Source organism: Nicotiana tabacum, chromosome 17 (genome assembly GCF_000715075.1).
Source record: "Nicotiana tabacum cultivar K326 chromosome 17, ASM71507v2, whole genome shotgun sequence".
In the NCBI taxonomy this organism is placed as follows: Eukaryota; Viridiplantae; Streptophyta; class Magnoliopsida; order Solanales; family Solanaceae; genus Nicotiana; species Nicotiana tabacum.
In genome coordinates this window covers 121,061,939-121,087,642 of record NC_134096.1, presented here as the reverse complement: position 1 = coordinate 121,087,642, position 25,704 = coordinate 121,061,939, and the positions used below count along the sequence as shown (strand labels likewise).

General features: G+C 40.5%; 1 long non-coding RNA gene across 2 annotated transcripts in view; it reads right to left on the bottom strand.

Moving 5' to 3' along the window:
• LOC142171628 (uncharacterized) overlaps positions 1-25,704 on the bottom strand; it is a 50,304-nt gene that overhangs the window by 1,129 nt on the left and 23,471 nt on the right. The window contains exon 1 of one of the 2 annotated variants that reach the window (XR_012701451.1): positions 472-4,580. The exons of the other annotated variant lie outside the window; for it this stretch is intronic. This is a non-coding gene — a long non-coding RNA (uncharacterized LOC142171628). Of the gene's footprint in view, positions 1-471; positions 4,581-25,704 lie in introns of those variants that run through there. 2 annotated transcript variants of the gene reach the window in all.

The following is a 25,704-nucleotide window of genomic DNA, read 5'->3' as shown; positions in this document are numbered from 1 at the left end:
TCGTGTGCAATCTATTAATCAATATAAGTTTAGTGTTACCATCTACTAGTTCTGTAATTTATAATTTAGGTAATAACGAATCACTATTTCGATTACCCACGTCTTGATTTTACTTAAATTAGCAACTGTTAGATTGCCTATTTCTTTAAATTAATTCTTTGTAATCCTCCATTCATGACTTATATGTTTTATAATGAACTACTCTATTTTACTATAAAAATTCCTACTTAGTGTTTCCATTACAGTTAAACATCAAAATTTAAATCTTAGAATCCAAATTTCACTTTGCCTAACCAAGATATCTAACGAGACTAGTTTAAAAAGGTGCACTGCAATCTCTTTTTCTTTTTCTTAAATCCCAGTTTATTTCCCAACTCTTAATCAATACAACCTCATCTCTACTCAATTTCACAAAGAATCATGTATATAAAATAATATTGTCTCAAAAGAAGAAGATACACATGTAATTACCAAGAGTTTATTGCTGAAGCTGCCAATGTTTAGATGGAAACGGTAATTGCGCTGAGGCAACACCAGAAAGTTTTCTCCTTTTCGTTTTCTCTGTTGGACTTCGTTGGCTAAAGGGATTTTCTTCTTTTCAAACCCCTTTTTAGCTTCTGACAAATTGATTTGGCTTGCCCCCAATTCCTTTGTGTTCTGTTAAACGTAGGGCTTTGACCCTAATTCCTATCTTATTGTATTTGTTTTTATTAAATTATGTTAAAAGACCAATATGTCCTTATTTTAAAATTAAGGGATATTATATATCCTTTCCACCTTATAAAAAATTCGATCCCCAATTTTATCTCGGGTACATACATGTAGACTGAAATAAATGAGGATGATTGACTCGCATAGCATCTTTCACTTCCCATGTAGCTTCTTCAACTGTGTGGTTTCTCCATAAGAATTTCATGAAGTCAATTTCTTTTGACCGTAGCTTTCTTAATTGTCTATCAACAATAGCCATTGGGTCCTCCTCATAAGACAACTTCTCATCAAGCGGTATAGTAGGTGTTTCAAGCACTTGAGATGAGTCTGATATACATTTTCTTAGCATTGAGACATGAAACATTGGATGAATACAGGACAACTCAGGAGGAAGTTCCAAACGATATGCCACAGCTCCCACTCGGTCAAGTATTTCATACAGACCTATAAACCTCGGGATCAACTTACCTCTTTTTTTCGAATCGCATCACGCCCTTCATAGGAGATACCCGTAGGAACACTTTGTCTCCAATTGTGAATACTAAGTCTCTTCTCTCTTATTCGCATAAGATTTTTGTCTGCTTTGAGCTGTGAGCAATCTCTGTCTGACCAACTGGACCTTGTCAATAGCTTCTTGTACTAAGTCAGGTCCCAATAAGTTAGTCTCACCAGTTTCAAACCATCTGATAGGAGAACGACATCTCCTACCATATAATGCTTCATAAGGTATCATCTGAATACTGGACTAGAACCTATTGTTGTAGGCAAATTCAGCCAAAGGTAGATAAGCGTCCCAACTACCTCCAAACTCATGAATGCAAGCTCTCAATATATCCTCCAAGATCTGTATAGTATGTTCACACTGCTCGTCTGTTTGCGGATGGAATACAGTACTAAGGTCTACTCGTGTACCTAATGCTTCTTGAAAAGATTTCCAAAAGCGTAAAGTGAATTGTGATCCTCTATTAGAGATGATGGATACGGGAACTCCGTGAAGTCGGACTATTTCATTCATAAATATCTGCTCATACCTTACACCACCATATGTAGTCTTCACTTGCAAAAAGTGTGCTGATTTTGGCAATCGATCTACACTCACCCATATAGAGTCATAACCTTTAAGGGTTCGTGGTAGCCCGATGACAAAATTCATAGTAATTCTTTCCCATTTCTACTCTGAAATCTCAATTTGTTGTAGTAGTCCTGCGGGTCGCTGATGCTCAACCTTGACCTGTTGACAAGTCAATCAACTAGAAACAAAGTTAGCAACATCTTTCTTCATGCCTTCCAACCAATAAAATTACTTCAGGTCATGGTATATTTTTATGGATCCAGGATGTATAGTGTATCTAGAGTTGTGGGCTTCTTCAAGAATAGCATGTCTCAACCCATCTACGTCTGCTACACATAGTCTGTCACCCATTCGAAGAACACCATCACTTTCAACAATCATATCCTTATTTTTACCAACTAAGGCCTCATCTTTGTATTTGTATATTCGCTCATCCTCTTATTGGGTGGCTTTAATGCGCTCAACTAATGAAGACTTAGCTTGAACACAAGCCAACAATGCCTCTGAATTTCTGACACTAAATTTGACATATGTACTCTCTGGTCTATGCATCTCTTCAACCAAAGGTCTCCTTGCAGGAACTATATGTGCCAAACTTCCCATAAATTTACTACTCAACGCGTCAGCCACCACATTGGCTTTTCCAAAATGATACAAAATAGAACAATCATAGTCCTTGAGTAGTTCCATCCACCGACGTTGCCAAAGATTCAGATCTCTCCACTGAAAAATGTACTTCAAACTCTGATAATCAGTATAAATCTCACAAGTTTCACCGTATAGGTAATGCCTCCAAAGTTTTAAAACAAATACCACTGCAGCCATCTCCAAATCATGTGTAGGATAGTTTTGCTCGTGATTTTTCAATTGTCTTGAAGCATAAGCTATAACGCGACCATTTTGTATGAGAACACATCCTAATCCCACCATCGAGGCGTCACATAATACTGTAAATCCTCAAGAATCTGATGGTAAGGCTAATATTGTGCAGTTGTCAAACACGTTTTGAGTTTCTGAAAGCTCTGCTCACAATCCTCCGTCCACTGAAACTTTGCATTTTTCTGTGTTAGTTTAGTTAGTGTCATTGCTATTCTGGAGAAATCCTGCACAAAGCACCTGTAATAGCCTGCCAAGCCCAAAAAGCTATGAATCTCTGTAAGAGAAGTATGTCTGGGCCATTTCTACACAACTTCTGTCTAGCCAAAATTCGCACTTTGAGAACTTAGCCTAAAGCTGATGTTCTCGCAATGTTTGCAATACAGTCCTCAAATGATTCTCATGTTCTTCCAGGCTACGATAATATATCAGGATATCATCAATAAATACTATTACAAATGTATCCAGAAACGACTTGAACACTTTATTCATTAAATCTATGAATGCAGCTGGACCATTAGTCAGTCCGAAAGGCATCACAAGAAAATCATAATTCCCGTATCGAGTTCTGAAAGCAGTCTTAGAAATATCTTCATCTTTGATTCTAAGCTGATGATAACCAGACCGAAGGTCTATATTTGAAAAGTGGGCATCTCATTGTAACTGATCAAACATGTCATCTATACGAGTCAAAGGATACTTATTGTGTATTGTTACCTTGTTTAGCTGCTTGTAGTCAATGCACATTCTTAGAGACCGATCTTTCTTCTTTATGAATAATACTGGTGCACCCCATGGTGATACACTAGCTCTGATAAAACCCTTACCTAACAACTCCTACAACTGTTGCTTTAGCTTCCTTAACTCTGCTGGTGCCATCCGATATAGTTGTATCGACATGGGTTATGTGTCAGGTGGCAAATCAATACCAAAGTCCATTTCTCGTATTAAGGGCAATACTGGTAAATCCTCAGAAAATATATCAGAAAATTCTCTCACTACTGGTACATTTTCCAAACTAAGTGCTTCCACACTTGTGTCCCTTACCATAGCTAAGAGACCAAGCAACCTTTCTTAAGAAATCGTTGGGTCTTCATAAAAGATATAACATTACCAATCTCTCGAACCTGGCCCCCTTTTAGGACAAAACTAAGTTCGTTCGGTGTATGAAACTTAAAATATCTTTGCATGGCAATCGACGATAGCATAGCAAGAAGATAACCAATACATTCCCATCAGTATGTCAAAGTCAATCATATCAAGTACAATAAGGTCGGCTAGAGTATCTCTATCTTCAACCCAAATCTGACAAGCACGATATACATATTCAGCTAATAGAGACTCTCCAACTGGAGTAGCAACTAGAAAAGGATCACTCAATATCTCAGGATGTCTATCAAACTACAAAGAAAAATACGAGGACACATAAGAGTAAGTAGATCCTGGATCAATCTACGTAAGTACATCAAACAAACAGACAGAAAGAATACATATAATCACATCATTCGAGGCCAGAGCATCCTATTTAGTACATCTTATCTCAAGTAACGGTAAAACATATTCAGTAATAATGAGAATATTCAAGATAACTGTAATCATCTCAAATAAATATAGTGGTATCATATTAAGTAAAGGACTTGTCCCACATGTAAATTCAAAATAGTCAGTAACATGTTCATATTAAAATCATATGTAAATCATGTTAGTTGTAGAAACACAAATTACGGTAAGGTTACTACTCACCTCTCGAAGCCAACTAACCAAAGCTCGACTTCTTATTGATCCAATTGCTTAATTCGTGTGCAATCTATTAATCAATATAAGTTTAGTGTTACCATCTACTAGTTCTGTAATTTATAATTTAGGTAATAACGAATCACTATTTCGATTACCCACGTCTTGATTTTACTTAAATTAGCAACTGTTAGATTGCCTATTTCTTTAAATTAATTCTTTGTAGTCCTCCATTCATGACTTATATGTTTTATAATGAACTACTCTATTTTACTATAAAAATTCCTACTTAGTGTTTCCATTACAGTTAAACATCAAAATTTAAATCTTAGAATCCAAATTTCACTTTGCCTAACCAAGATATCTAACGAGACTAGTTTAAAAAGGTGCACTGCAATCTCTTTTTCTTTTTCTTAAATCCCAGTTTATTTCCCAACTCTTAATCAATACAACCTCATCTCTACTCAATTTCACAAAGAATCATGTATATAAAATAATATTGTCTCAAAAGAAGAAGATACACATGTAATTACCAAGAGTTTATTGCTGAAGCTGCCAATGTTTAGATGGAAACGGTAATTGCGCTGAGGCAACACCAGAAAGTTTTCTCCTTTTCGTTTTCTCTGTTGGACTTCGTTGGCTAAAGGGATTTTCTTCTTTTCAAACCCCTTTTTAGCTTCTGACAAATTGATTTGGCTTGCCCCCAATTCCTTTGTGTTCTGTTAAACGTAGGGCTTTGACCCTAATTCCTATCTTATTGTATTTGTTTTTATTAAATTATGTTAAAAGACCAATATGTCCTTATTTTAAAATTAAGGGATATTATATATCCTTTCCACCTTATAAAAAATTCGATCCCCAATTTTATCTCGGGTACATACATGTAGACTGAAATAAATGAGGATGATTGACTCGCATAGCATCTTTCACTTCCCATGTAGCTTCTTCAACTGTGTGGTTTCTCCATAAGAATTTCATGAAGTCAATTTCTTTTGACCGTAGCTTTCTTAATTGTCTATCAACAATAGCCATTGGGTCCTCCTCATAAGACAACTTCTCATCAAGCGGTATAGTAGGTGTTTCAAGCACTTGAGATGAGTCTGATATACATTTTCTTAGCATTGAGACATGAAACATTGGATGAATACAGGACAACTCAGGAGGAAGTTCCAAACGATATGCCACAGCTCCCACTCGGTCAAGTATTTCATACAGACCTATAAACCTCGGGATCAACTTACCTCTTTTTTTCGAATCGCATCACGCCCTTCATAGGAGATACCCGTAGGAACACTTTGTCTCCAATTGTGAATACTAAGTCTCTTCTCTCTTATTCGCATAAGATTTTTGTCTGCTTTGAGCTGTGAGCAATCTCTGTCTGACCAACTGGACCTTGTCAATAGCTTCTTGTACTAAGTCAGGTCCCAATAAGTTAGTCTCACCAGTTTCAAACCATCTGATAGGAGAACGACATCTCCTACCATATAATGCTTCATAAGGTATCATCTGAATACTGGACTAGAACCTATTGTTGTAGGCAAATTCAGCCAAAGGTAGATAAGCGTCCCAACTACCTCCAAACTCATGAATGCAAGCTCTCAATATATCCTCCAAGATCTGTATAGTATGTTCACACTGCTCGTCTGTTTGCGGATGGAATACAGTACTAAGGTCTACTCGTGTACCTAATGCTTCTTGAAAAGATTTCCAAAAGCGTAAAGTGAATTGTGATCCTCTATTAGAGATGATGGATACGGGAACTCCGTGAAGTCGGACTATTTCATTCATAAATATCTGCTCATACCTTACACCACCATATGTAGTCTTCACTTGCAAAAAGTGTGCTGATTTTGGCAATCGATCTACACTCACCCATATAGAGTCATAACCTTTAAGGGTTCGTGGTAGCCCGATGACAAAATTCATAGTAATTCTTTCCCATTTCTACTCTGAAATCTCAATTTGTTGTAGTAGTCCTGCGGGTCGCTGATGCTCAACCTTGACCTGTTGACAAGTCAATCAACTAGAAACAAAGTTAGCAACATCTTTCTTCATGCCTTCCAACCAATAAAATTACTTCAGGTCATGGTATATTTTTATGGATCCAGGATGTATAGTGTATCTAGAGTTGTGGGCTTCTTCAAGAATAGCATGTCTCAACCCATCTACGTCTGCTACACATAGTCTGTCACCCATTCGAAGAACACCATCACTTTCAACAATCATATCCTTATTTTTACCAACTAAGGCCTCATCTTTGTATTTGTATATTCGCTCATCCTCTTATTGGGTGGCTTTAATGCGCTCAACTAATGAAGACTTAGCTTGAACACAAGCCAACAATGCCTCTGAATTTCTGACACTAAATTTGACATATGTACTCTCTGGTCTATGCATCTCTTCAACCAAAGGTCTCCTTGCAGGAACTATATGTGCCAAACTTCCCATAAATTTACTACTCAACGCGTCAGCCACCACATTGGCTTTTCCAAAATGATACAAAATAGAACAATCATAGTCCTTGAGTAGTTCCATCCACCGACGTTGCCAAAGATTCAGATCTCTCCACTGAAAAATGTACTTCAAACTCTGATAATCAGTATAAATCTCACAAGTTTCACCGTATAGGTAATGCCTCCAAAGTTTTAAAACAAATACCACTGCAGCCATCTCCAAATCATGTGTAGGATAGTTTTGCTCGTGATTTTTCAATTGTCTTGAAGCATAAGCTATAACGCGACCATTTTGTATGAGAACACATCCTAATCCCACCATCGAGGCGTCACATAATACTGTAAATCCTCAAGAATCTGATGGTAAGGCTAATATTGTGCAGTTGTCAAACACGTTTTGAGTTTCTGAAAGCTCTGCTCACAATCCTCCGTCCACTGAAACTTTGCATTTTTCTGTGTTAGTTTAGTTAGTGTCATTGCTATTCTGGAGAAATCCTGCACAAAGCACCTGTAATAGCCTGCCAAGCCCAAAAAGCTATGAATCTCTGTAAGAGAAGTATGTCTGGGCCATTTCTACACAACTTCTGTCTAGCCAAAATTCGCACTTTGAGAACTTAGCCTAAAGCTGATGTTCTCGCAATGTTTGCAATACAGTCCTCAAATGATTCTCATGTTCTTCCAGGCTACGATAATATATCAGGATATCATCAATAAATACTATTACAAATGTATCCAGAAACGACTTGAACACTTTATTCATTAAATCTATGAATGCAGCTGGACCATTAGTCAGTCCGAAAGGCATCACAAGAAAATCATAATTCCCGTATCGAGTTCTGAAAGCAGTCTTAGAAATATCTTCATCTTTGATTCTAAGCTGATGATAACCAGACCGAAGGTCTATATTTGAAAAGTGGGCATCTCATTGTAACTGATCAAACATGTCATCTATACGAGTCAAAGGATACTTATTGTGTATTGTTACCTTGTTTAGCTGCTTGTAGTCAATGCACATTCTTAGAGACCGATCTTTCTTCTTTATGAATAATACTGGTGCACCCCATGGTGATACACTAGCTCTGATAAAACCCTTACCTAACAACTCCTACAACTGTTGCTTTAGCTTCCTTAACTCTGCTGGTGCCATCCGATATAGTTGTATCGACATGGGTTATGTGTCAGGTGGCAAATCAATACCAAAGTCCATTTCTCGTATTAAGGGCAATACTGGTAAATCCTCAGAAAATATATCAGAAAATTCTCTCACTACTGGTACATTTTCCAAACTAAGTGCTTCCACACTTGTGTCCCTTACCATAGCTAAGAGACCAAGCAACCTTTCTTAAGAAATCGTTGGGTCTTCATAAAAGATATAACATTACCAATCTCTCGAACCTGGCCCCCTTTTAGGACAAAACTAAGTTCGTTCGGTGTATGAAACTTAAAATATCTTTGCATGGCAATCGACGATAGCATAGCAAGAAGATAACCAATACATTCCCATCAGTATGTCAAAGTCAATCATATCAAGTACAATAAGGTCGGCTAGAGTATCTCTATCTTCAACCCAAATCTGACAAGCACGATATACATATTCAGCTAATAGAGACTCTCCAACTGGAGTAGCAACTAGAAAAGGATCACTCAATATCTCAGGATGTCTATCAAACTACAAAGAAAAATACGAGGACACATAAGAGTAAGTAGATCCTGGATCAATCTACGTAAGTACATCAAACAAACAGACAGAAAGAATACATATAATCACATCATTCGAGGCCAGAGCATCCTATTTAGTACATCTTATCTCAAGTAACGGTAAAACATATTCAGTAATAATGAGAATATTCAAGATAACTGTAATCATCTCAAATAAATATAGTGGTATCATATTAAGTAAAGGACTTGTCCCACATGTAAATTCAAAATAGTCAGTAACATGTTCATATTAAAATCATATGTAAATCATGTTAGTTGTAGAAACACAAATTACGGTAAGGTTACTACTCACCTCTCGAAGCCAACTAACCAAAGCTCGACTTCTTATTGATCCAATTGCTTAATTCGTGTGCAATCTATTAATCAATATAAGTTTAGTGTTACCATCTACTAGTTCTGTAATTTATAATTTAGGTAATAACGAATCACTATTTCGATTACCCACGTCTTGATTTTACTTAAATTAGCAACTGTTAGATTGCCTATTTCTTTAAATTAATTCTTTGTAATCCTCCATTCATGACTTATATGTTTTATAATGAACTACTCTATTTTACTATAAAAATTCCTACTTAGTGTTTCCATTACAGTTAAACATCAAAATTTAAATCTTAGAATCCAAATTTCACTTTGCCTAACCAAGATATCTAACGAGACTAGTTTAAAAAGGTGCACTGCAATCTCTTTTTCTTTTTCTTAAATCCCAGTTTATTTCCCAACTCTTAATCAATACAACCTCATCTCTACTCAATTTCACAAAGAATCATGTATATAAAATAATATTGTCTCAAAAGAAGAAGATACACATGTAATTACCAAGAGTTTATTGCTGAAGCTGCCAATGTTTAGATGGAAACGGTAATTGCGCTGAGGCAACACCAGAAAGTTTTCTCCTTTTCGTTTTCTCTGTTGGACTTCGTTGGCTAAAGGGATTTTCTTCTTTTCAAACCCCTTTTTAGCTTCTGACAAATTGATTTGGCTTGCCCCCAATTCCTTTGTGTTCTGTTAAACGTAGGGCTTTGACCCTAATTCCTATCTTATTGTATTTGTTTTTATTAAATTATGTTAAAAGACCAATATGTCCTTATTTTAAAATTAAGGGATATTATATATCCTTTCCACCTTATAAAAAATTCGATCCCCAATTTTATCTCGGGTACATACATGTAGACTGAAATAAATGAGGATGATTGACTCGCATAGCATCTTTCACTTCCCATGTAGCTTCTTCAACTGTGTGGTTTCTCCATAAGAATTTCATGAAGTCAATTTCTTTTGACCGTAGCTTTCTTAATTGTCTATCAACAATAGCCATTGGGTCCTCCTCATAAGACAACTTCTCATCAAGCGGTATAGTAGGTGTTTCAAGCACTTGAGATGAGTCTGATATACATTTTCTTAGCATTGAGACATGAAACATTGGATGAATACAGGACAACTCAGGAGGAAGTTCCAAACGATATGCCACAGCTCCCACTCGGTCAAGTATTTCATACAGACCTATAAACCTCGGGATCAACTTACCTCTTTTTTTCGAATCGCATCACGCCCTTCATAGGAGATACCCGTAGGAACACTTTGTCTCCAATTGTGAATACTAAGTCTCTTCTCTCTTATTCGCATAAGATTTTTGTCTGCTTTGAGCTGTGAGCAATCTCTGTCTGACCAACTGGACCTTGTCAATAGCTTCTTGTACTAAGTCAGGTCCCAATAAGTTAGTCTCACCAGTTTCAAACCATCTGATAGGAGAACGACATCTCCTACCATATAATGCTTCATAAGGTATCATCTGAATACTGGACTAGAACCTATTGTTGTAGGCAAATTCAGCCAAAGGTAGATAAGCGTCCCAACTACCTCCAAACTCATGAATGCAAGCTCTCAATATATCCTCCAAGATCTGTATAGTATGTTCACACTGCTCGTCTGTTTGCGGATGGAATACAGTACTAAGGTCTACTCGTGTACCTAATGCTTCTTGAAAAGATTTCCAAAAGCGTAAAGTGAATTGTGATCCTCTATTAGAGATGATGGATACGGGAACTCCGTGAAGTCGGACTATTTCATTCATAAATATCTGCTCATACCTTACACCACCATATGTAGTCTTCACTTGCAAAAAGTGTGCTGATTTTGGCAATCGATCTACACTCACCCATATAGAGTCATAACCTTTAAGGGTTCGTGGTAGCCCGATGACAAAATTCATAGTAATTCTTTCCCATTTCTACTCTGAAATCTCAATTTGTTGTAGTAGTCCTGCGGGTCGCTGATGCTCAACCTTGACCTGTTGACAAGTCAATCAACTAGAAACAAAGTTAGCAACATCTTTCTTCATGCCTTCCAACCAATAAAATTACTTCAGGTCATGGTATATTTTTGTGGATCCAGGATGTATAGTGTATCTAGAGTTGTGGGCTTCTTCAAGAATAGCATGTCTCAACCCATCTACGTCTGCTACACATAGTCTGTCACCCATTCGAAGAACACCATCACTTTCAACAATCATATCCTTATTTTTACCAACTAAGGCCTCATCTTTGTATTTGTATATTCGCTCATCCTCTTATTGGGTGGCTTTAATGCGCTCAACTAATGAAGACTTAGCTTGAACACAAGCCAACAATGCCTCTGAATTTCTGACACTAAATTTGACATATGTACTCTCTGGTCTATGCATCTCTTCAACCAAAGGTCTCCTTGCAGGAACTATATGTGCCAAACTTCCCATAAATTTACTACTCAACGCGTCAGCCACCACATTGGCTTTTCCAAAATGATACAAAATAGAACAATCATAGTCCTTGAGTAGTTCCATCCACCGACGTTGCCAAAGATTCAGATCTCTCCACTGAAAAATGTACTTCAAACTCTGATAATCAGTATAAATCTCACAAGTTTCACCGTATAGGTAATGCCTCCAAAGTTTTAAAACAAATACCACTGCAGCCATCTCCAAATCATGTGTAGGATAGTTTTGCTCGTGATTTTTCAATTGTCTTGAAGCATAAGCTATAACGCGACCATTTTGTATGAGAACACATCCTAATCCCACCATCGAGGCGTCACATAATACTGTAAATCCTCAAGAATCTGATGGTAAGGCTAATATTGTGCAGTTGTCAAACACGTTTTGAGTTTCTGAAAGCTCTGCTCACAATCCTCCGTCCACTGAAACTTTGCATTTTTCTGTGTTAGTTTAGTTAGTGTCATTGCTATTCTGGAGAAATCCTGCACAAAGCACCTGTAATAGCCTGCCAAGCCCAAAAAGCTATGAATCTCTGTAAGAGAAGTATGTCTGGGCCATTTCTACACAACTTCTGTCTAGCCAAAATTCGCACTTTGAGAACTTAGCCTAAAGCTGATGTTCTCGCAATGTTTGCAATACAGTCCTCAAATGATTCTCATGTTCTTCCAGGCTACGATAATATATCAGGATATCATCAATAAATACTATTACAAATGTATCCAGAAACGACTTGAACACTTTATTCATTAAATCTATGAATGCAGCTGGACCATTAGTCAGTCCGAAAGGCATCACAAGAAAATCATAATTCCCGTATCGAGTTCTGAAAGCAGTCTTAGAAATATCTTCATCTTTGATTCTAAGCTGATGATAACCAGACCGAAGGTCTATATTTGAAAAGTGGGCATCTCATTGTAACTGATCAAACATGTCATCTATACGAGTCAAAGGATACTTATTGTGTATTGTTACCTTGTTTAGCTGCTTGTAGTCAATGCACATTCTTAGAGACCGATCTTTCTTCTTTATGAATAATACTGGTGCACCCCATGGTGATACACTAGCTCTGATAAAACCCTTACCTAACAACTCCTACAACTGTTGCTTTAGCTTCCTCAACTCTGCTGGTGCCATCCGATATAGTTGTATCGACATGGGTTATGTGTCAGGTGGCAAATCAATACCAAAGTCCATTTCTCGTATTAAGGGCAATCCTGGTAAATCCTCAGAAGATATATCAGAAAATTCTCTCACTACTGGTACATTTTCCAAACTAAGTGCTTCCACACTTGTGTCCCTTACCATAGCTAAGAGACCAAGCAACCTTTCTTAAGAAATCGTTGGGTCTTCATAAAAGATATAACATTACCAATCTCTCGAACCTGGCCCCCTTTTAGGACAAAACTAAGTTCGTTCGGTGTATGAAACTTAAAATATCTTTGCATGGCAATCGACGATAGCATAGCAAGAAGATAACCAATACATTCCCATCAGTATGTCAAAGTCAATCATATCAAGTACAATAAGGTCGGCTAGAGTATCTCTATCCTCAACCCAAATCTGACAAGCACGATATACATATTCAGCTAATAGAGACTCTCCAACTGGAGTAGCAACTAGAAAAGGATCATTCAATATCTCAGGATGTCTATCAAACTACAAAGAAAAATACGAGGACACATAAGAGTAAGTAGATCCTGGATCAATCTACGTAAGTACATCAAACAAACAGACAGAAAGAATACATATAATCACATCATTCGAGGCCAGAGCATCCTATTTAGTAAGTGTGAAAATTCTCGCCTGACCTTTACCAGCATTTCCTTGTCCTGGATTCACAGTAGCGCGATCCCCAGCACTTCGACCTCTATTTCATGTACCAGCAAAACCTGAAGTATTACGAGTAGTCTGAGTAGGTGCAACTGACTGAATAGAAGCCTGAATGAAGTTTCTCGAAGGCTGAGGGAAATCCCTCAAGTGATGTCCCAACTGGACACTCCGAAAGCACTCTCCAGTGAGAACATGACACTGGCCAATGTGATCTACCACATGTCTGGCAGACTGGAGTAGTGGATATATCTACCCAGAATTACGATGTCCAGATGATGATGATGTCCCCCCAGTACCATGTCTATAATGTGTTCTGTATGCGGATGGTGAAGACAAATGTGTCCCTGTCTGAGAACCTTGTTGATGTTGTCCCTGATTCCCTGCTCTGCGATTTTCACTAAAACCGCAATTGAAAAATCCTCTTGTCTTGGCCTTCTTATGTAATTCACTGGCTGCACGCACATTACGTCCCTTGTTTTTAATGTTTTTAATGAGATCGACTACATCAAAGTAGGACAAAGTCTTCATCTGTGGGGCTACTGCAGTATATAGACGATCAACCAACCCAAGTAAGGAGCATATCTAGCCAGATTACAAAACTTGATGTTATATGTTGATACATCCATATCTGGAGTCTGAACCAATCTCTCAAAGTCTCTAGCATATTTTTGTCTCAGGCTATCTGAAAGGAAATGATCCATGAACAACTTACTGAACTCGTCCCATGTCAGTGCTGCTGCTCATGCTGGCCTTCCTAGACAGTTTCATACCATGTATTGTCCATATCCTCTAGTTTGTATGCTGCGAGCTCCACGACCCTCTCACTAGAACATCCTAGAGCACGTAATATCTTGAGTGTCCCATCCAAGAAACTTTGAGGATCTGCTGAATTATTAGAACCTGTGAATTTTGGTGATTTCAATTTCAGGAACTCTTGCAGAGATACCTCCCTATTCCCGAAAGTCTGAGTTTGTGCAGGTGCCTGTGTTTGTGAAGTGGCCTGAGGAGATAAACTTCCACCCTGAGTAGGCACCAATGTCTCTAACATATTCAATAACCTTGCCACTGCATCTGCAGGTAAGGTAACAATAGGTACAACAGTTGGCACTGGTGGTGGAATGCCCTGAACTCCCCGTTCTTGCATATGATCTCGCATAGAAGCTTGGGGTTGACCCATGTTCATAACTTAGGTTGAGGATCGGCCTGTTTTCTAGTCTGATGTGCCCCAACTTTACCTCTACCTCGGGTAGTACCACGTCCATTACCACATTGTAACGACCCGACCGGGCATTTTGAGCAGTTTAGCCCTGATCCCCTATTTATTGCTTCCTTTGTGTTATATTGTGGTTACATGACTTGCCGGGGTGTTTGGTTTTGGTTTTGGGTGAATTTCAGAGTAAATGGGATAAATAATCCCTAAGTTGGAGCTTTAAGTTGTTTGAGTTATTTGTAGTTTGACTTTTGTGAAAACGACTCCGAAATGGAGTTTTGACGGTTCTAATAGCTATATATGATGATTTTAGACTTAGAAGCATGCCCGGATGTTAATTTGGAGGTCCGTATGTTATTTCGGCGTGAATTGGTGAAAGTTGGAAAGTTGAAGGTTGGAAAGTTTGACCGGAAGTTGACTTTATTGATATCGGGGTCAAAATCCGATTATGGAAGTTGAAATAGGACCGTAATGTCATTTATGAATTGTATGCAAAATTTGAAGTCAATCGGAGTTGTTTTGGTACGAATCAACATTAGTTTTGGAATTCGGAAGTTCATAAGTTCCTTAGGCTTGAATCGATGCACGATTTGTGATTCTAGTGTTGTTTGATGTGATTTGACGGTTCGAGCGTGTTCATATATTATTTTAGGACTTGTTGATATGTTTCGTTGAGGTCCCGGGGGTCTCGGGTATAATTCAGACCATGTTCGGTGCATTTCGGAACATTGAGGATTGCTGAAGTTCTGGTTTCTCTATAGTCTGGTTTCCTGTCACCGCGTTCGCGAGGGTGTTCCCGCGTTTGCATAGAGTCTGCAGGGATTGGTGGAGATTTACCCTTCGCGTTCGCGAAGAAGGACACGTGTTCGCGAAGAGTCAGGATTTTGTGCACTGCGATCGCGGACAGGGAGCCGCGTTCGCGAAGAGGAAAGGCAGGCTGGGGAAACCTCACGCGGTTTTTCTACGCGTTTGCGAGTGTGTTGTCATCGTGGAGCTTGGGAGCTTTTGTCATCGCATTTGTGAGTGGGTTCTCGCGTTCGCGTAAGAGGAAATTTAGGCAGCCACATTTTTTGCTTCGCGAACGCGAGGCATTTTCTGCGTTCGCGAAAAAGAAATCTCTAGGCAGCAGACTTAAATTTCAAAATGAGGGTTTTATCTCATATTTCACATTTTGGACTTAGAGAGCTCAATGTGAGGCGAATTTTTGGGAGATTTTCAGAGAGATTATCGGGGTAAGAATTCCTAACTTGCTTTGATTAAATTACTCGAATCAATTGTTGTTTTTATCATCTAATTAGGAATTTGAGTTGGAAATTTGGGGGGAAATGGTAGAAACTTCCTAGACCAAAATTGAAGATTTGAAGGGCGATTTGAGGTCGGATTTGAGTAATTCTTGTATAGTTGAACTCGTTATCGAATGGGTGTTCGGATTTTGTAATTTTGGTCGGTTCCGAGGCGCGGACCTGGGTTGACTTTTACAATTGACTTTTTATTTCTCTGCAAAAATCGTAACTTTATTATTCGAATTAGTTTCCTATAGTTTATATTTATAGTATGAAGTTGTTTTGGCTAGATTCGAGCCGTTTAGAGTTGGATAATCGTAGGAAAGGCCTACTAGTGGATTGAGTTAGCGTGATTTGAGGTAAGTGACTTGTCAACCTTGTGTGGGGGAATTTTCCCTTAGGATTGGTGATGTTTTGTGATAATTGTGATGTATGGAAGCCGTGTACGCGAAATGACGAGTGTGAGCACGAGCTAAATGTGAAAATTACCAGTTTTAGCTATGTAGATTCCTTTCATGCCTTAATTGAGTTATCTTAACATGTTATATTCATCATTCTTAGTGTATTTTCACATGTCTACTTGTCTTATTCTTTTACATGCTAATTTCCCCACATGTTTAGTTGAATTTCTTGTTTCCTTTATTCCGTATTCATTACTTAATTGTTGAACTCCTTACTTGAAGTTGTTATATCGTGGAATATCTTGTTGTTGAAGTTGGTATTGAGATATGAAGGCCGTGATTCACATTGAGGCAAAATAATAAGTTGTGAAATACCATTCTGTTGAGTTGTTCATTCGGGTTGTTATTTGCTCAGACTCTTGTGTACTTTGTGGTTGAGCCATGGGCTCTTTACTGTTATTGTTTGGTTTCTCGGGCAAGTTGTGATATTGGGCACTTGAGGTGCGATATGTGGTACGTTATGATATTGATACGCATGTGGTGGTATAAGGTTTTGGGGTTAAAATGCATGCGGTTCGATAAGGTGGGCTTGATACGCGTGGCTAATAGGGGAACTACTAGAAGTCATGTGGTGTGATAAGGTGGGCTAAAATGCGGGATGCTATTTCGGGAAAATGATTTTCAAAACTAAATGTAAAGGCTCCCACGGTGATATAAGGACAGATTGTGATTCATTCTTGTGATTTGAGACTATGAGGTGGTACCTCGGTAGTTGCTCTTGTTGGCATTTCTCCGTTTGCACTTGTCTTTGGTTGTTGTTTCCTTAGCATATTATTAATCGTTTCCTCCGTGTTGCACTAATTGCTTTTGTTCCGTGTAGCTAACCTTGATATGCTATTTGTTGTTTCAATTTCATTACTGTCATTATTACACTGCTTTATACTTGTTCAGTCTTTTATTTATTCCAGCAGGATCTTGGCCTGACCTTGTCACTACTCTACTGAGGTTAAGCTTGGTACTTACTGGATACCGTTATGGTGTACTCATGCTACACTTCTGCATATCTTTTATACAAATCCAGGTAACTCCTATAAGTCTGGATGTCAGTGAGTAGAGTCCGTGAGTGGAGACTTCAAGGTACACCTGCCAGCGTCCGCAGGCCTCAGAGTCCCCCTCCACCTGGATTATTTTTCTTCCTTGTCCTTAGTTAGACACTATTGTATAGAGATATTTAGTATCACTTTATAGAGCTTGTGACTTATATTTCGCCGGGTTTTGGGAGTTGTACATGCTAAGTTGCAGATTTTATTTTATATAATTGTTGAAGTTTTGAGAAGTTAAATTATTATTTCGGTTATTCCGCATGTTTGTTAGGCTTGCCTAGTCTTAGATACTAGGTGCCATCACGATATCCTACGGAGAAAAATTTGGATCGTGACAAGTTGGTATCAGAGCTCTAGGTTCATAGGTGTTATGAGTCACAAGCAAGTTTTGGTAGAGTCTCACGGATCGGTACGGAGACGCTTGTCCTTATCTTTGGGAGGCTATGGAACTATTAGGAAAGGTTTCACTTCTTTGATTCCTTATCGTGCAAATTTGTTGACTTCGAAATTCTAAATCTCTGTCTTTCTATTCTCTCAAATATGGTGAGGACATGCACAACTAGATTTGATAATTAGACACCCGCGCCACCTGCTAGAGCCGCGAGAGGCCGGGGCTGGGGTAGAGGCTGAGGACGGGCACGTGGTGCAGCCAGAGCACCTGCCCGAGCTGCTATAAAGGATCCACCAGTAGCTCCAGCCGGAGAGCAGGCACCTAAGATGCCTGTTACTACCCTAGCACTTTAGGAGACCCTCGCCCAGTTTTTGAGAATGTTTGGCACTTTAGCTCAGGCGGGGATTCCACTTTCTCCTGCCAAATCTCAGCCCGAGAGAGGAGCATAAACTCCCGCTGCTCTGGGGTCCCGCCTCCCGCACCCTAGGGCAGTGGGTCGTGGTTGACCAGATCCCAAATGTCATACCAGTGCAGTCGGTTGTCCCAGTTGAGCCCGAGGTTAGAGCAACAGCTTCCATGGGAGAGCAGATTAGGCTCGAGAACTACAAGAAGTACCACTCTCCTACTTTCAGAGGTTTGGCTTTAGAGGATGCCCAGGGTTTTCTTGAGGAGTGCCACTGTATCCTTCGTACTATGGGTATTGTGGAGTCGAGTGGGGTTTCTTTCACTACGTTCTAGCTTAAGGGAGTGGCTTATCAGTGGTGGCGGGCGTATGAGTTGGGTAGCCCGGTCGAGGCAGCTTCACTCACTTGGGATCAATTCTTAGAGATGTTTATGAGGGAGTTTGTTCCCAGAGTCTTAGGGATGCATGGCACCCAGAGTTTGAGCAGTTGTGCTAGGGTTCTATGACCGTATCAGAGTATGCAGTTCGGTTCAGTGATTTGTCCAGGCATGCACCAGCCTTGGTTGCTACTGTCAGAGAGCGAGTTCGTCGATTTATCGAGGGGCTCAACCCCGGTATCAGATTCAACATGGCCTGAGAGTTGGAGATGAACATCCCATACCAGCAGGTAGTGGAGATAGCTAGGAGATTAGAGGGTATGTGGGCTCGGGAGAGAGAGGAGAGGAAGGCCAAGAGGCCTAGAGATTCTTGCACATATATTGGTGCCCGTGCCTCAGTTGCAGCCCATCATGGTAGGGGCTATGTGAGCCGCCCTGTTCATTCAGCACTTCCAGCTTCCAGCGGTATTCCATCCACTTCCAGGCCTCAGGTTCCCCATTATGCACCGCTATTATCTAGTGCACCTCCTGCACGGGGTGCTTTCAACGGTTAGTCCAGCCGACCACACTTGAGTCACTCTCAGCAGCCACATCCTCCGAGAGCTTGTTTTGAGTGTGGTGACACTCGTCATATGGTGAGGGATTGCCCCGGACTCAGGAGGGGTCCACCTCCACAGACTACTCAGGATTCGCGTTTTCCACAGGGCCCTCAAGCTTCTCAGGCCGTGGTTACCGCACCAGTTGCCACTCCACCTACACAGCCAGCCAGGGGTGGATGTCGGGAAGGTAGAGGTCGCCCTAGAGGGGGAGGCCAGGCCAGATATTATGCTCCTCCTGCTAGGACAGAGGTGGTTGCATCTGACTCAATTATCATAGGTATTGTTCTGGTTTGTCATAGAGATGCATCAGTCTTATTTGATCCAGGCTCCACTTATTCCTATGTATCATCTTATTTTGCTCCGTATTTGGGTATATCCCGTAATTCTTTGAGTTCCCCTATCTATGTGTCCATTCTTGTAAGAGATTCCATTGTTGTTAACTATGTGTATCGGTCGTGTTTAATTGTTCTTGGTGGTCTTTAGACAAGAGTCGATCTATTATTTCTTACTATGATAGATTTTGATGTTATCTTGGGCATGGACTGGTTGTCGCCCTATCATGCTATCCTTGATTGTCATGCCAAGACGGTGACGTTGGCAATGCCAGTTTGCCGCGGTTGTAGTGTAGGGGTACTTTAGATTATGTTCCTAGCAGGGTAATGTCTTTCCTTAAGGCACAACGGATGGTTGGAAAGGGATGTGATGCGTATCTAGCATATGTGAGAGATGTCAGTGTTGATACTCCTTGTCACGTCCCAACCTGGGGAGGTGTGGCTGGCACCCGGTGTTGTACTAGCCCGAGCGAACCACTCTGAAACTCATTTATTTTTCTTCTGTAACTATCATGGGCCAATATGGCCACAACTCATAATGTATAACTATAAGTGGGCAAACGCTGTATTAATGAACCATCATTCTTAAAACATGTATACATATGGGCCGTCAAGGCCTCTGACATACTATACAAAATGAACCTCTGTATACAAAGCCTCTAAGATTATTTGACATCAAATGGGACATGGTACCGACCTAGCCATCAGTCTGTAGCAAAACTCTGATACGATGACTCATAGACTCGGCTGCACTCCGAATGAGGTAGAGTCTTACGACCCTTCGCCGAATGCTAACCTCGTCTACTATGAGGGCTCGTCAAACTGATTATCTATACATGCAGGCATGAAGGAAGCGTCCCCAACAAAAGGACGTTAGTACGAATAATGTACCAAGTATGTAAGGCGAAACTGAAACATAACAATAAGTCAACATTTATTAAAGACATATAAGAATCAACCTGAATCTGTGAAGTGCCACCGTATATGCATACTTATTATAATTACATATATATTATACTTATATATATAATGCTTCTCTTTGAGACTCTTATCCATATCGTAAGATGCATGACTGCCCAACTGATCAGTGGTAACTGCCCGACCGGCCGTAGCGCTGTGGTAAATGCATGACTGCCCGACCGGTCGTAGCTCGATGGTAAATGTGTAACTGCCCAACCGGTCGTAGCTAGGTGGTAAATGATGATGCATATAATACCATTATGAACACTAACATCTTTATCAAATACCTCAATAGGGAACTAGATACATACTTAGAAATGCTTGAATATCATTTTACAGGAATGAATAACGTAGACCTTCTTAGTTACTAAGAGTAGAACCATTTATGAAATAACATTACGTTTACGTATCGCTACTTGGATCATGCCAAAAGAAAGAATGATTAACCTTAACATACCTAAGCCGGTTCTCCGGACAATCCTTCTAACACACGACAAAACTCGTGACGGCAAGATCAGAGTAGGAAAAAATCCGTATGATATTCTTGAGAAAGATTATACCGGGCTTCTTTAGAGTCACGTTGCTAAGATGCTTAAGGAATTTTCTTTCTTGAATTCTTGAATCCTTACGTGAATATTCGTTGCCTAACACTTTGCTGTAAGACCTTTCTTTTGAATTAGAGAGGTTTTAGGCTTTTAATGTGTAACGACCCGGCCGGTCGTTTTGAATATTATAACCCCATTCCCCAATTTACTGCTCAATTTATGTCTTGTAATTGATTTATAACTTATTGGGTTAATTGGTTTGGGTCTGGAAGGAATACGGAATGAAATGAGACACTTAGTCTCATAATTGAAAATTTAAGTTAGAAAAGTGGACTGGATATGGACCTATGTGTAAATGACCTCGAATTTAAATTTTGATGATTCCAATAGCTCCGTATGGTGATTTTGGACTTAGGAACGTGTCCGAAAAATTAATTGGAAGTCCGTAGTGGAATTAAGCTTGAAAAGCCGTAAGTTGAATTTTTGGGAAGTTTGACCGGAGAGTTGACTTTTTGATATCGGGGTCAAAATCCGATTCTGAAAATTTGAGTACCTCCGTTATGTCATTTATGACTTGTGTGCAAAATTTGAGGTCAATCGGACGTGATTTGATAGGTTCCGGAGTTGTTTGTAGAAATTAGAAATTTCAAAGTTCATTAGGCTTGAATTGGGGTGTAATTCATGGTTTTAGCGTTGTTTTAGGTGATTTGAGGGTTCGACTAAGTTCGTATGATGTTTTAGGACTTGTTGGTATATTTGGTTGAGGTCCCGAGGGGCTCGGGGGAGTTTCGGATGGTTAACGGGTTGGATTATGGACTTAAAACTCTGTTGGAATTTTTCTGATGCACCATCTGGTTTCCTTCATCGCGTTCGCGAGTGGAGCCTCGCGTTCGCGAAGAGGAACTGAGAGGCTGGCAATATTTTCTCTTCGCGTTCGCGAAGAGAAGAACGCGTACGCGAAGGGTGGACTGGGTGTGCATCACGAACACGAGAAGTGTTACGCATTCGCGAAGAAGAAAGGAAGCAGCTGAGGACGCCGAGCAATAGGTCTACGCGTTTGCGTAGAAGGCATTGAGGCAGAGGCACTTTGTGCTTCGCGAACGCGAGGGTGATGCCGCGTTCGCGAAGGAGGAATTTGGACGGGAATTATTTTGTGCTTCGCGAACGCGAGGCACTGACCGCGTTCGCGAAGAAGAAAAGCCTGGGCAGTGAGTTTAAGTTATGAAAAAGTCCCATTTTCAGTTTTTGACGATTTGGAACTCGGATTGAGGCGATTTTTGGGTGATTTTAAAAGGAAACAACGAGGTAAGTGTTCTTAACTCAATATTGGTTAAATTACTCGAATCCATGGTTGTGTTTATCATTTAATTGGTGAATTGAGTTGGGAAAGTTTGAAAACCCTCTTGGTTTAAATTGAAGATTTGAGGGTCGAGTTGAGGTCGGATTTTGGTAAAATTTATATGGTTAGACTCGTGGTTGAATGGGCTTCAGGATTTTGTAACTTTTGTCGAGTTCCGAGACGTTGGCCCCACGGGCGATTTTTGAGCTAATTTTCGAATTTTTATGAAAAATTAATATTTTCTTATGGAATTAATTCCAATGAATTTTATTGATTGAAACGAATTATTTATGACTAGATTCAAGGCGTTTGGAGAACAATTCACGAGGAAAGGACATTGCAGATTAAGAATTTCACGGCTTGAAGTAAGTAACAGTTTTAAATCTGGTCCTGAGGGTATTAAACCCCGGATTTTGGTATCATGTGATTATTTTGGAGGTGACGCACATGCTAGGTGACGGGCGTATGGGCGTGCACTGAGGGGATTGTGACTTGGTCCATCCCAGGAAACTGTAAAGTTGAATAATTTGTTGTTAGCTATATGCTCTCTATGTGTTGATAAAATTTGACTGTAAATCATGTTAGAAATCATGCTTAGGCTATGTGATAGTACTATTGGGACCCACAGAGGTCGCGTACTTGTTGAATTGCCTGTTAAATGCTATATGTACTCAGTCTCAGCTTTTACTTGCACATTTTATCTCAGTCTCTGTTATTATTATTGATACATCATTGATGTTGTTTGGGCTGATTTCATGATTATTAAGAGCCCAAGAGACTGGAGATATTTATGACTGAGTGAGGTCGAGGGCCTGATTGTGAGATATTGATACTATAACACGTGAGTTGGCCGTGCAGATCCTTATATTATACTATAGCACGTGAGTTGGCCGTGCGGATCCAGATATTTATATTATGGCACGTGAGTTTTTCGTGCAACACGTGAGTTGTCCGTGCAATTTATAGCGCTTGGGCTGTATGAGCCCCTCCGAAGTCTAAACACCTCATAGTGAGCGCGGGTACCCATTGAGAATGAATGATGAGGGCTGGGAGCCCAGGGAGTGATGAGGGCTGGGAGCCCAACGAGTGATTGTTATCCTAAGAGATTATACTTGATTTCCATTTGTTGTTGCACTTAGTTGCTATCTGTTATTGTTGTGAAATCTCTAAAAGATTGTTGATATACGGATTACATGAACATGAAATGTATAAAAATTGATTTGACATTAAACTGCCAGATTTGATAGCATATCTATTCTTTGCTGGAATTATTGGAAATGAACCATAATTGTGTAGCTCGTTACTATCTTCAGTTCTTTATTATTATTGTTACTTGCTGAGTTGGTTGTACTCATACTATACCCTGCACTTCGTGTGCAGATCCAGGTGTTCCCGGACATAGCGAGTGTTGATCCTTTCGCGTGGTTGATTTTTAAGTGATTTGAGGTAGCTGCCGTGCTCCGCAGACCTTGTCCCTCCTTCTCTATCTCTTTGTTTATTGTATTTGGTCTCAGACTATTATAGACCATATTTTTCTAGATTTGTAGTCATATTAGATGCTTATGTACTCAGTGACACCAGGTTTTGGGAAGTGTTTGTATTGTATTTAAATATTATATTTTCAACCTTAAAGAGGAGTTTTAGTTTATTGAGATTTTCGGCTTGCCTAGTATCCAGATAGGCGCCATCACGACAGGTTGAGATTTTGGGTCGTGACAAGTTGGTATCAGAGCCTAGGTTACATAGGTCTCACGAGTCATGAGCAGGTTTAGTAGAGTCTTGCGGATCGGTCCGGAGACGTCTGTACTTATCTTCGAGAGGTTGCAGAACCCTTAGGAAAATTTCACTTTCTTGTATTCTGTCATGCGAATTTGTTGATTCTGGTAACTAAATTTCTGTTATTCTATTCTCTCATAGATTGTGAGGACACGTACTACCGGATCGGGCGGTCAGCCACCAGTGCCACCAGTTAGGGCCGCGAGAGGCCGGGGCCGTGGTAGAGGTCGGGGTCGAGGTAGAGGTCGAGATGTAGCTCGTACCACAGTTGGAACAACACATGTAGTACCACCAGTTATTCCAGCTCAGGAGCGGATTCCAGATATAGTTGAGCTGACAGGATCAGCTCAGGCACCAGCTGTGCCCATTGAGATTGCAGGCATTCAGGAGACTTTGGCCCAGATATTGGCAGCCTGCACTGGTCTTGCTCAGGCGGTTTCGGCTCAGGCCGCACCTGCCACTTCTCAGGCTGGGGGAGGTACTCATACCCCCGCTGCCCGTACTCCATACCAGGTAATACAAGGACTTTAGATACCGGGGGCACTACCAGCCCAGCTGGTTCCAGCTGCTCAGGCCCCGGTAGTTCCCGTTATGGCAGATGATGAGCAGAGGAGACTTGAGAGATTTGAGAGGCTTCGACCTCCACCATTTAGCGGTACTGAGTCACAGGATGCTCAGGATTTTCTAGATAGATGTCAACGGATACTTCGGACAGCGGGTATTCTGGAGACCAGTGGGGTCTCATTCACTACTTTTTAATTTTCTGGGTCTGCACTCAGATGGTGGAAGACTTACGAGAGACGTAGGCCTGTTGGCGCAACACCCCTTACTTGGCATCCGTTCTCCATGGTCTTTTTGGAGTAGTTCGTACCTCAGTCCCGCAGAGAAGAGTTGCGCAGACAGTTTGAGCAGCTTCGCCAGGGTGATATGTCTGTGACGCGGTACGAGATGAGATTTTCTGAGTTGGCTCGTCACGCAGTCTGGTTGGTTCCCACTGATAGGGAGAGAATTAGGAGGTTCATTTATGGCCTCACATATCAACTGCGGTTACTTATGACTAGGGAGAGTGTATCTGGTACTATTTTTGATGAGGTAGTAGACATTGCTTGGCAGATAGAGATGGTTCGTAGCCAGGAACGTGGAGAGAGAGAGGCTAAGAGACCTCGTGGTCCGGGTGATTACAACGGTGTTCCTTCAGGGGGTCAGTTTTACCGTGGTGGGGTCCGTTCTTACAGACACGCTCAGACGGGTCGTCCAGCTCATTGTGGTGCATCAGCTAGCCATGGTTCTTACAGTTCTCACTCAGGCTAGTCTTCATTCAGTGCACTACCATCACAGAGTTCTCATCATGCCTCATCCGCACATGCTTCTACAGGTCATTCCTCGGGTTATTAGGAGCAGCAGTTCCGTCAGAGGAGGGGTTGTTTCGAGTGCGAAGAATTCGATCATTTCAAGAGAGAGTGTCCTAGGCTGTGGAGTGGGGCTTCACAGCAGAGTTCTCGACCGACGGCACCAGCACCAGTTGTTACACTACCCGCCCTGCCATCTCGGGGTGGGGGTCAGGCAGCTAGGGGTCGCCCAAGAGGGGAGAAGCCGATTAGGTGGCGGGCGGGCTCGATTCTATTCTTTTTCTGCCATGCCAGATGTTGTTGCCTCCGACGCAGTAATCACAAGTATTGTTTCAGTGTGCCACAGGGAGGCTTCTATATTATTTGACTCTAGTTCCACTTATTCATATGTATCATCGTATTTTGCTCACTATCTGGATATGCACTATGAGTCCTTAGTTCCACCTGTTTGTGTATCTACACCGGTGGGCGATATTATTACTGTGGATCGTG